Raw genomic sequence first — 11,013 nt, forward strand, 5'->3', positions numbered from 1 at the left:
CGACTGAGGGAGAAAAGGAAGGTGCCTGAGGCTGTTAGGAATGATGGGAGCTGGAGTCCAAAACACCTGGAGGGAGGGCAAAGCGACCCTTCCGGATAGCCTCAAGGGGCCCACGCGACGCACGATCCATTCGCCGACAACAAACCCAACGCAGGGATCACAAGGTTATAAAATCTCAAAACCCTTTATTATTGGTTGCTTGTGTTCAAAACGTGTCTTCCCCTGCCCCCCCTCCCCCTCCCTCCCCCTCCCCAAAAACCGCTTACATTCTTAAATGGAGACCCCCTCCTCCCCCCCCACCCCATTCTTTGATATGTACAAGGATCTGAATAAGGCTGCGTAAGGCACCCCTCCGCGTGGAAACGGGCCCCAAAAGCGGGGCTCAAAGTGGGGGGGGGGGCAACGTCTCTTTGTCTGGAAGCAATATCAACAACAACAACAACAACAACAGGAGAAGAGAAGAGCGCCCCGAAACAAAGGCCTGGCGAGGCCCTTCATGGCTTGGGGCCCAACCTGGAGGGAGGGGCTTGTTTATCGGGGGGGGGGGGGAGATGTGGGTTTTCTATGGAGAATCCCTGCTTTGATTAATTTTTAGTCGAAGGCACCGTGAGGCTGCCGTCCTCCCCGGGGGGCCATTTCCGGCCACTTCCTGGGAGCGGAAGGAAGGAAGGAATCCAAAGGAGGCACTGAAGCCCACCCCCCAAAAAAATATCATTGTCGTTGGTGGGAGGGAGGGGCTGAATGGAGAAAAGGAGAGGAGCCCAAAGGGGGGGGGGCGCCCCTTCTTTTCTCCCCTCCCCCCCCCCAACCCAGAAACAGGAACTTATTAAACAGGCACTTAGAGGCCCCATAAGACCCCCCCCCCCAAATATTGCCCCCCAGCAAGACCTGCCATGCACAACGGGTCTAGAGGCCCCCGCTGCTTCTTTTTTGGTTAAGTAAAGGGATGAACTTTGGGTGGGGGGGATTTCTTTGGAGGGAGGGGTCCAACGTCAGATTGCAGGAGGGGCCGCAAAAGAGAGAGGAGGGGGTTTCCTGCCCACTTTGACAGCAAGGAAAGGGAGAGGGAGGGGAAGTAAGGCAAGAAAGGGGGGGCGCTCATGGCGTGCCTCCCCCTCCCCGCCTCCCAGGCACAGGCGCCCCTCTTAGTGCTATTTTGGACGTGCAATTGTGGAGGGGGGGGGGCTGCAGATATGGCTAATTCTCCTTCCAGTCCCATGGGGGGGGGGGTCCTGAAAAGTCTTATCTTGTGCTTCTTCTCACCAATGGGAGGGGGCTGCAAGTGGGGGGGGGGGAGAAAAGAGACAGAAACCAGGGTGGGATCTTCTGCAAGACCACCTGGACACCCCCCACCCCCACTCCCACCCCCCCAAGAAAGGCAAAGGAAGGAGGGCAGGGTTTCTTTCCTGCTCCTTTTTTCCTGATTTGTTTATCTCTCATTAACAACAACAACAACAATAAAAAAGGCCCTGGAACTGCATTTGGAGGGAAACCGGGGGGGGGGGGGGAGAGGGGGGTGTTACCTAAAAGTTGCACCAACGTACTTTTATAAATCCCCCCACCCCTGCAAAGTTTATATATAATATATATATATAGAGTCATATTTATAATTATATATACGCTTATAGACAAGTAAAAACTGCTTTGATATTCCCGCCCGCCTCACCGTACTCCCTCCCGCTCACCCCCCCCCCCCCCCCTCTGTTTGTTGTTTTTCCCCAGCGTCCAGAAAAAAATATAATAAAGAAGAAACAACAAATGTCCAGTTTTGGGACACAACAGGGAGGGAAGGAGGTGGGGAGTCTCGTGGGGGGGAGGAGGAGGAAAGGCAGGTCATCTCTGAGTTAAGGCAGCAAGAGCCGTGCCCCTCGGCGGTCAGTCTGTCCGTCCGTCCGTCCATTGGTCGGCCGGCTCTCTAGGAATCCGGTTCTCCAGGGTCAGTTCGGCCGTCGCCCGCTGCAGCTCAGTGCTGATCCGCCGGCCGCCCGGCCCCATCCCCGTCGCGACCCCGTTGTCCTCGCTCTCCTCCCCCTTGACCTTCTTGTCGTCCGTCTCCTCGGTCCCCGCTCCGGCCTCCCAGCCGCTGGTCCTCGCTCCAACGGCGCTTGAAACGCAGCTTCAGCGGGATGCATTTGCCGCTCTCCGCCGCGGACGACGACAACAACGGCATCGGGGCTTCGGCCACCGCTGCGGCCGCAACCTGAGCTTCTCCCACCTCTTCCTCCTCCGGCTCCTCTGCCTTTTCGGGGGCGCGCTGTGGGGGGCTTGAAGACCTCCTCGTCGTCGTCGTCCTCGCTGATGTCGGTCACTTCGACGGTGAGGTCCTCCTCCGACTCCCCCTCCCCTCCGAAATGGCTCCACCTTGATCTGGGGTAAGAGCGGCGGCTGGGAGCGATGGGAGCGGCGGCATCTCCGCGGCGGAAGAGGGACCCCGTTGGAGGGCTCGCTGGGGGCCGTGGCGGAAGGCGGGGCTTGTTGCTCTTGTCGCGGTTCCGTCGGCCGAGGGGCGGGGGCTGGAGCTGAACTTGAAGGGGGTGGGGGGCTCCTCGGCCTGCCGGGGGCGGCAGCGGGGGCGGCAGCGGGGGCTTCTCCAGGCGCTGGGCTGCGGGATGACGATGGTGCTGGGGTAGTGGAGGAAGGCCCGGGGGCTGAGGTGGTAGTTGGTAGACGCTCTGCGTGTGGGCCTGCAGGTAGCGCTTCATGTCCTCGGCACTGAACGAGAAGTGGGAGCCCCCACTGCCACCGCCGCCGCCGCCGCCCCTCCGGGGGGGAACATGGGGCTGAGGGTGGGGGACGGGGTGTAGTTCAGGTGGGAGGGGGGTCAGCGGCAGCGCCGGAGAGAGCTATGCGGGGGCGGCAGGAGGGCGGCCGGCTCCGGCCAGCGGGGAGACCGGGAAGGGGCTGAGGGGCTCGGGGGCCAGCCGCGGGCGGGGGTACACCCGGAAGAGGCTCTCGTGGGCCAGGCGTGGGTGGCCCGGCAGCGGGGGCCCGCGGAAGCCCACCTCCCCTCCTCCGCTACGCCGCTGCTCCTCGGCCAGGGACTCCTCCACCTCCGAGTTGGCCGAAGTGCCGTCGCTGCAGTCGCTGACCGAGCCACGGGCCAGGCGCCTGGCCACGGCCGAGAAGACCCCCGGAGAGCGCAGATCCTCGGAGGGCGAGAGGAGTCGGAGGGCGTGGAGGGCGGGAAGCGGAAGTGCGAGCCGCCCGAGGGCACCGGAGGAGCGCTCTGCGGCACCGCGGCACCTGCGGAGACACAAGAGGGAAGCCGTGGTCACCCTGCAGTCACGTTACGGTCGGTCCTGCTTGCCAAGGAAAACATCATCAGCTTGCCATCAGAACTTGAAGACACACAACAACTCTTTTTCCATTTCTATTACCATTTTATTATTTTTATTATTATTATTTTGTTATTATTATGTTATTATTAAGTATTTTATGGATGTTTTTGTTTTGTTTTATATGTCCTTTTGCTCTATTGTAATGTGTTTGGGCTTGGCCTCATGTTAGCCGCCCCAAATCCCACTGGGGAGATGGTCGCGGGTATAAATAAAGATTATTATTATTATGATTAGTCGGGGAGGTGAAAGGGCAGTTGTATCTTCGGACCTTACTAGGCTTGAGCAAGACCAAGGGTTTGAGTGCCGACAATCACCATCATAGGCACAAGAAAGCCACCTGGGCAGACCTTTAAGTGAGGCCAAGGTTGCCCCCCCCCCAAATCCTCCGTCAACACAACCGACCCCCCCCGACCCCCCTTCACACATGGCCCCACCCACTCACCTGCCATCCCCATGTCGATGAAAGGGTAGTTGACCAGCACCAACTTGTTAAAGTTGAACTTGTAGGTGAAGCGTTTGCCTTTGGTCTTGTGCAGGATCCGCTTGTTGTAGTAATACCTGGAGGAGGAGGAAGCGGAGGAGGAGGAGGAAGTGGAGGAGGAAGAAGAGGAGGAGGAGGAATATGTGGAGGAAGAGGAGGAGGAAGAAGAGGAGGAGGAGGAAGAGAGGAGGAGGAATATGCGGAGAAGAGAGGAGTAGGAAGTGGAGGAGGAGGAGTACGAAGAGGAGAAGTAGGAAGTTGAGGAGGAGGAGGAAGTAGAGGAGGAGGAGAAGAAGAGGAGGAGGAGTAGGAAGTGGAGGAGGAGGAATATGCGGAGGAAGAGGAGGAGGAAGTGGAGGAGGAGGAGTACGAAGAGGAGGAGGAAGAGGAGAAGTAGGAAGTTGAGGAGGAGGAGGAAATGGAGGAGGAAGTGGAGAAGTGGAGGAGAGGAAGAGGAGAGAGTAGAAGGGAGGAGGAGGAAGCGGAAGTGGATGAAGTGGAGGAGGAAGTGGAGGAGGAGGAGGAAGCAGAGGAGGAGGAAGTGGAGGATGAAGTGGAGGAGGAGGAAGCGGAGGAGGCGGAGACGCAGAGGAAGAGGAGGAAGTGATGAAGTGGAGGAGGAGAAGAAAGCGGAGGAGGAAGCAGAGGAGGAGGAAGTGGAGGAGAACGAGGCGGAGGAGGAGGAGGAAGTGGATGAAGTGGAGGAGGAGAAGGAAGCGGAGGAGGAAGTGGAGGAGGAGGAAGTGGAAGATGAAGTGGAGGAGGAGGAAGCGGAGGAGGAGGAGGAGGGGAGGATGAAGTGGAGGAGGAGGGAAGCGGAGGAGGCGGAGAAGGCGGAGGACGCAGAGGAAGAGGAGGAAGTGGATGAAGTGGAGGAGGAGGAGGAAGCAGAAGAGCAGAGGAGGAAGTGGGTGAAGTGGAGGAGGAGAAGGAAGCAGAGGAGGAAGAAGTGGAGGATGAGGAAGCGGAGGAGGCGGAGGAAGTGAATGAAGTGGAAGAGGAGAAGGAAGCGGAGGAGGAGAAGGAAGCGGAGGAGGAGGAGGAAGTGAATGAAGTGGAGGAGGAGAAGGAAGCGGAGGAGGAGGAGGAGGAGAAGGAAGCAGAGGAGGAAGCGGAGGAGGAGGAGGAAGAGGAGGCAAAGTTAGGACCATCAGGACACTTGGAGGCCCAGCCTCAGTGGAGCGAGTCAACAATGAAGACAAGACCCGGCCAGTGCCGGACATGACGATGGCCCTGCTCCATTCAGAGAAGGCACGTGTTCTGTGGGCTATGGAGGCGGAAGCCCCGCACCCCTTCCCGCAAGGGCCACATAGGAGCCAAAACCCCCTTCGTGAAGGAGGAAGCGGCAGGCCGTGGGCGGCCTCCGTGCGGGAAGAGTGTCGCCTGAAGCTGACACAGAAGAACACCCACAAGAGGGAATTTCCGCCGTCCCCGAAGACAGAAGCAAAGGGAAACAGGCAGTTTCGTGGCTGTCACACGGGAGCTGCCTTGTCCCCTTCCCTCCCTCCTTCCTAGTGAAGGGGCCCCTACCCTTTGTGGCCCCAACCCCCCTCCCTCGCAAGGGGCCCCTACCCTTTGTGGGCCCAACCCCCCTCCCTCCCTCCCTCGCAAGGGCCCTCCTACCCTTTGTGGCCCCAACCCCCCTCCCTCGCAAGGGGCCCCTACCCTTTGTGGCCCAGCCCCCTCTCTCACAAGGGGCCCCTACCCTTTGTGGCCCCAACCCCCCTCCCTCCCTCGCAAGGAGCCCCTACTCTTTGTGGCCCCAACCCCCCTCCCTCCCTCCCTCGCAAGGGGCCCCTACCCTTTGTGGCCCCAACCCCCCTCCCTCCCTCGCAAGGGGCCCCTACCCTTTGTGCCCCAACCCCCCTCTCTCGCAAGGGGCCCCTACCCTTTGTGGCCCCAGCCCCCTCTCTCACAAGGGGCCCCTACCCTTTGTGGCCCCAACCCCCCTCCCTCCTCGCAAGGAGCCCCTACCCTTTGTGGCCCCAACCCCCCTCCCTCCTCCTCGCAAGGGGCCCCTACCCTTTGTGGCCCCAACCCCCCTCCTCCCTCGCAAGGGGCCCCTACCCTTTGTGGCCCAACCCCCCTCCCTCCCCTCGCAAGGGCCCCTACCCTTTGTGGCCCCAACCCCCCTCCCTCCCTCGGAAGGGGCCCCTACCCTTTGTGGCCCCAACCTCTCGAAGGGGCCCCTACCTTGTGCCCACCCCTCCCGCAAGGGGCCCTACCCTTTGTGGCCCCAACCCCCCTCCCTCCTCGCAAGGGGGCCCCTACCCTTTGTGGCCCAACCCCCCTCCCTCTCTCGCAAGGGGCCCCTACCCTTTGTGGCCCAACCCCCCTCCCTCCTCGCAAGGGCCCCTACCCTTTGTGGCCCCAACCCCCCTCCCTCCCTCGGAAGGGGCCCTACCCTTTGTGGCCCCAACCCCCTCCCTCTCTCGCAAGGGGCCCCTACCCTTTGTGCCCAACCCCCCTCCTCCCTCGCAGGGGCCCCTACCCTTTGTGGCCCCAACCCTTGCTCCCACCTGAGTGCGCGGCTTGAGCTTGTCGTAGTTCATCTGGGGCTTGCACTTGCGCACCCCCCAGAGCCGGGCCACCTCGTCGGGTCCTTGATGACGAACTCCCCGTAGTCTCCCTGCCAGGCGATGACCTCGTGGTACTCCTCTTTGCGCAGCAGCTCCAGGATGAAGTGCCACAGCTGGATCTGCCGCGAGCCGGGACTCGACTCTGGCTTGTAGGCCCAGTCCGGGAAGGCGAACCCTGGCAAAATAGAGGGGGGGGGGGAGAGAGAGAGGCATGAGACCCCAGAGGCAAAGCAGGAGGGGAGGGGGAGGGAGGGGGGCACCCCACCTTGGCCCGTGCGCCTGCGTTACCTCCCTCCCCGCCCTGCATCCCAGCGGACAGAGCGAGCGCCAGAGGCAACCGCGGCTGCAACTTCTGAGACTTCTCCTACCAGGAGGAAGGCGGGGGGGGGGGGGAGAATATGGGGGAAACAGGAAACCGGCTGCCCGGCCATGGCTGCCTCTGCGCCGCCAGCGCTGCCCCCCCCCTTCTCCCTCTCTCAGGAGGCATCTGGGAGGACGGCCAAGCCGCCTTGCGACTTCCAGGCGAGGTCCCAACCAAGCAGATCCCTCCTCCTCCTCTTGCTCCTCTTTGCTGCTTCAAAGCGTGGGAGAATCGGAGAATTGGGGACCCCTCCCTACCTGGAGGAAAGGCTCCAGACACACACACGCATACAGAGCGAGAGTTTGGGACACTTGCAAACTAGGGCAGCCCTAGGTAATTTTCAAGTGTAGAATCATAGAATCAAAGAGTTGGAAGAGACCTCCTGGGCCATCCAGTCCAACCCCATTCTGCCAAGAAGCAGAATACTGCATTCAAATCACCCCTGACAGATGGCCATCCAGACTCTGTTAAAAGCCACCAAAGAAGGAGCCTCCACCACACTCCCTCCGGGGCAGAGAGTTCCACTGCTGAACATAGAATCCTAGAATCCTAGAGTTGGAAGAGACCTGGTGGGCCATCATCCAGTCAACCCCTTTCTGCCAAGAAGCAGGAATACTGCATTCCAATCACCCCTGACAGATGGTCATCCAGCCTCTGCTTAAAAGCTTCCAAAGAAGGAGCCTCCACCACACTCCCTCCGGGCAGAGAGTTCCACTACTGAACGGCTCTCACAGGCAGGAAGTTCTTCCTCATCTTCAGATGGAATCTCCTCTCTGTAGTTTGAAGCCATTCCTCCCTTGCATCCTAGTCTCCAAGGAAGCAGAAAACAAGCTTGCTCCCTCCTCCTCCTCCCTGTGGCTTCCTCTCACATATTTCTTATACATGGCTCTCATCATGTCTCCTCTCAGCCTTCTCTCCTTCAGGCTAAACATGCCCAGCTCCTTAAGCCGCTCCTCATAGGGCTTGTTCTCCAGACCCTTGATCATTTTAGTCGCCCTCCTCTGGACACATTCCAGCTTGTCAATCTCTCTCTTGAATTGTGGTGCCAGAATTGGACACAATATTCCAGGTAAAGTGGTCTAACCAAAGCAGAATAGAGGGGTAGCATGACTTCCTAGATCTAGACACTAGGCTCCTCTTGATGCAGGCCAAAATCCATTGGCTTTTTTTGCCGCCACATCCCATTCCTGGCTCATGTTCCCCTTCCTCCCCACGAGGACTCCAAGATCTTTTTCACACGTACTGCTCTCGAGCCAGGCATTGTCCCCCATTCTGTATCTTTGCATTTCATTTTTTCTGCCAAAGTGGAGTATCTTGCATTTGTAAGCAAACAGTATTTTGGCGTCCCGTCCCCCCCCCCCCCCAACCAATCACTGATATATATTATTCTGTTCGTCGTGCCACGTTTGGTCCAGATACGTCATTGTTTGAGTCCACAGTGCTCTTTGTATGTAGGTGAACTACAACTCCCAAACTCAAGTCAATGCCCACCAACCCTTCCAGTATTTCCCGTTAGTCATGGGAGTTCTGTGTGCCAAGTTTGGTTCAATTCCCTCATGGGTGGAGTTCAGAATGCTCTTTGATTGTAGGTGAACTATACATCCCAGTAACTACAACTGGCATATGTCAAGGTCTATTTTCCCTAGGTAATTTTCAAGTGTAAGCAAACAGTATTTTGCCCCCCCCCCCCCCAACCAATCACTGATATATATTTTCTATTCGTCGTGGGAGTTCTGTGTGCCATATTTGGTTCAATTCCATCACGGGTGGAGTTCAGAATGATCTTGACTGTAGGTGAACTATACATCCCAGTAACTACAACTGGCAATATGTCAAGGTCTAGTTTTCCCTAGGTGATTTTCAAGTGTAAGCAAACAGTATTTTGCCCCCCCCCCCTCCCAACCAATCACTGATATATATTTTCTGTTCTGTTCAATTCCATCATGGGTGGAGTTCAGAATGCTCTTTGACTGTAGGTGAACTATACATCCCAGTAACTACAACTCCCAAACTCAAGGTCGATGCCCACCAAACCCAGTATTTTCTGTTCGTCGTGGGAGTTCTGTGTGCCACATTTGGTTCAATTCCCTCATGGGTGGAGTTCAGAATGCTCTTTGATTGTAGGTGAACTATACATCCCAGTAACTACAACTGGCATATGTCAAGGTCTATTTTCCCTAGGTAATTTTCAACGGTAAGCAAACAGTATTTTGCCCCCCCCCCCCAACCAATCACTGATATATATTTTCTGTTCGTCGTGGGAGTTCTGTGTGCCATATTTGGTTCAATTCCATCCTGGGTGGAGTTCAGAATGCTCTTTGATTGTAGGTGAACTACACATCCCAGTAACTACAACTTGCATGTGTCAAGGTCTATTTTCCCTAGGTAATTTTCAAACGGTAAGCAAACAGTATTTTGCCCCCCCCCCCCCCCCAACCAATCACTGATATATAATTTCTGTTTGTCGTGGGAGTTCTGTGTGCCATATTTGGTTCAATTCCATCATGGGTGGAGTTCAGAGTGCTCTTTGACTGTAGGTGAACTATACATCCCAGTAACTACAACTCGCATGTGTTAAGGTCTATTTTCCCGCAAGAGCGCCTCAAGAGCGCCCCTGCGCAAAATCAAGTGTACCGCGGAGGCTTACTCTGCATAATGGTTGCGCCGCCCCTGGCCCTGGGGGAGACATACCTGGACACCCCCCCCCCTCTCCAAAAAAAACAACACACTACGCATGTCCTGCTTGAGTGCAAAATATGCTCAACGTGCAAGAACATGAAAGAGGGCGAGACAGGAGGGGGGGGCACAATGTGAAATCAGGGACTGGGAAAAGAGGGAGTCTCAACATGTTTGGGAGTGTGCAGAGGGGGGGGGGTCCCTTTTATCCTTTGTGTGCTTGCTGCCATGTTCTCTCCCTCCCTCTCTCTCTCTCTCTCACTCCTGGGCAAGCAGTGGAGGAGTGGGGGGGGGGATCCGCTATGGCTAGCGGCTGAGGTCAGCAGCTCCAGACAAGGGGCCCTTTTTTCCAGCCATTGAGGCTCCAGCCGCCCAGGCATTCCTGGGGAGGGAGGGAGGGAGGAGGAGGAGGAGAAAGCCTGCAGAGCCCTCCCCTCCTGCTCCCCCCCCCCAATGGAAACCCTGCTGGCCCCAGGGCCAAAGGACGGCCTTTGACCCAGGACCCCCCCCCCACACCTCCCCAAAACAACCCCATGGAGCCAAGCCAGAGGAGGAAGGGGCATCTCCCCCTCACTCTTTTGCAAACAGGAAGTCCAGGAGGGACGACAATAGGACCTTTCCCAGCATGCCCTGCCAGCTTGTGTCCAGTAAACAAAGCGGTCCTCCCGGTCAAGGAGATATTTTTTGGAAGGAAGGAAGGGAGGAAAGAAGCTCTGTAGAGAATATGCAGGCACTTGGTGGGGTTTGTTTATTTTTTGTTTTGAGAAACTGCAAGTCGCTTCTGGTGCGGGAGAATTGGCTGTCTGCAAGGATGTTTCTGGGATGTGTTACCATCCTTGTGGGAGGCTTCTCTTGAATGCAATATTCTTGCTCTGTAGAGAATATGCAGGCACCCGGTGTTTCTTTGTTTTGGATGAGTCAGGAGCAACTTGAGAAACTGCAAATCGCTTCTGGTGCGGGAGAATTGGCCGTCTGCAAGGACGTTGCCAGGATGTTTTGATGTGTTACCATCCGTGTGGGAGGTTTCTCTTGATGCAATATTCCTGCTCTGTAGAGAATATGTAGGCACTCGGGGTTTGTTTATTTTTTGTTTTGGACCTGTCAGGAGCGACTTGAGAAGCTGCAAGTCGCTTCTGGTGCAAGAGAATTGGCCGTCTACAAGGACGTTGCCCAGGGGACGTTGCCGGGATGTTTTGATGTGTTCCCATCCATGTGGGAGGCTTCTCTTGAATGCAATATTCCTGCTCTGTAGAGAATATGCAGGCACCCGGTGTTTCTTTGTTTTGGATGAGTCAGGAGCAACTTGAGAAACTGCAAATCGCTTCTGGTGCGGGAGAATTGGCCGTCTGCAAGGACGTTGCCAGGATGTTTTGATGTGTTACCATCCGTGTGGGAGGTTTCTCTTGAATGCAATATTCCTGCTCTGTAGAGAATATGCAGGCACTTGGGGTTTGTTCATTTTTCGTTTGGGCCGTGTCAGGAGTGACTTATGAAACTGCAAGTCGCTTCTGGTGCGGGAGAATTGGTCGCCTGCAAGGACTTTGCCCAGGGGTCATTGCCCGGATGTTTTGATGTGTA

General features: G+C 56.9%; 1 pseudogene; it reads right to left on the reverse strand.

Annotated features, from left to right (window-relative positions):
• Positions 1–1,929: 1,929 nt before the first annotated feature.
• The window catches only part of LOC137095225 (ETS domain-containing transcription factor ERF-like), a 10,014-nt pseudogene continuing 930 nt past the window's right edge, over positions 1,930–11,013 (reverse strand).

This window comes from Anolis sagrei, chromosome Y (assembly GCF_037176765.1).
Source record: "Anolis sagrei isolate rAnoSag1 chromosome Y, rAnoSag1.mat, whole genome shotgun sequence".
Lineage (NCBI taxonomy): Eukaryota > Metazoa > Chordata > Lepidosauria > Squamata > Dactyloidae > Anolis > Anolis sagrei.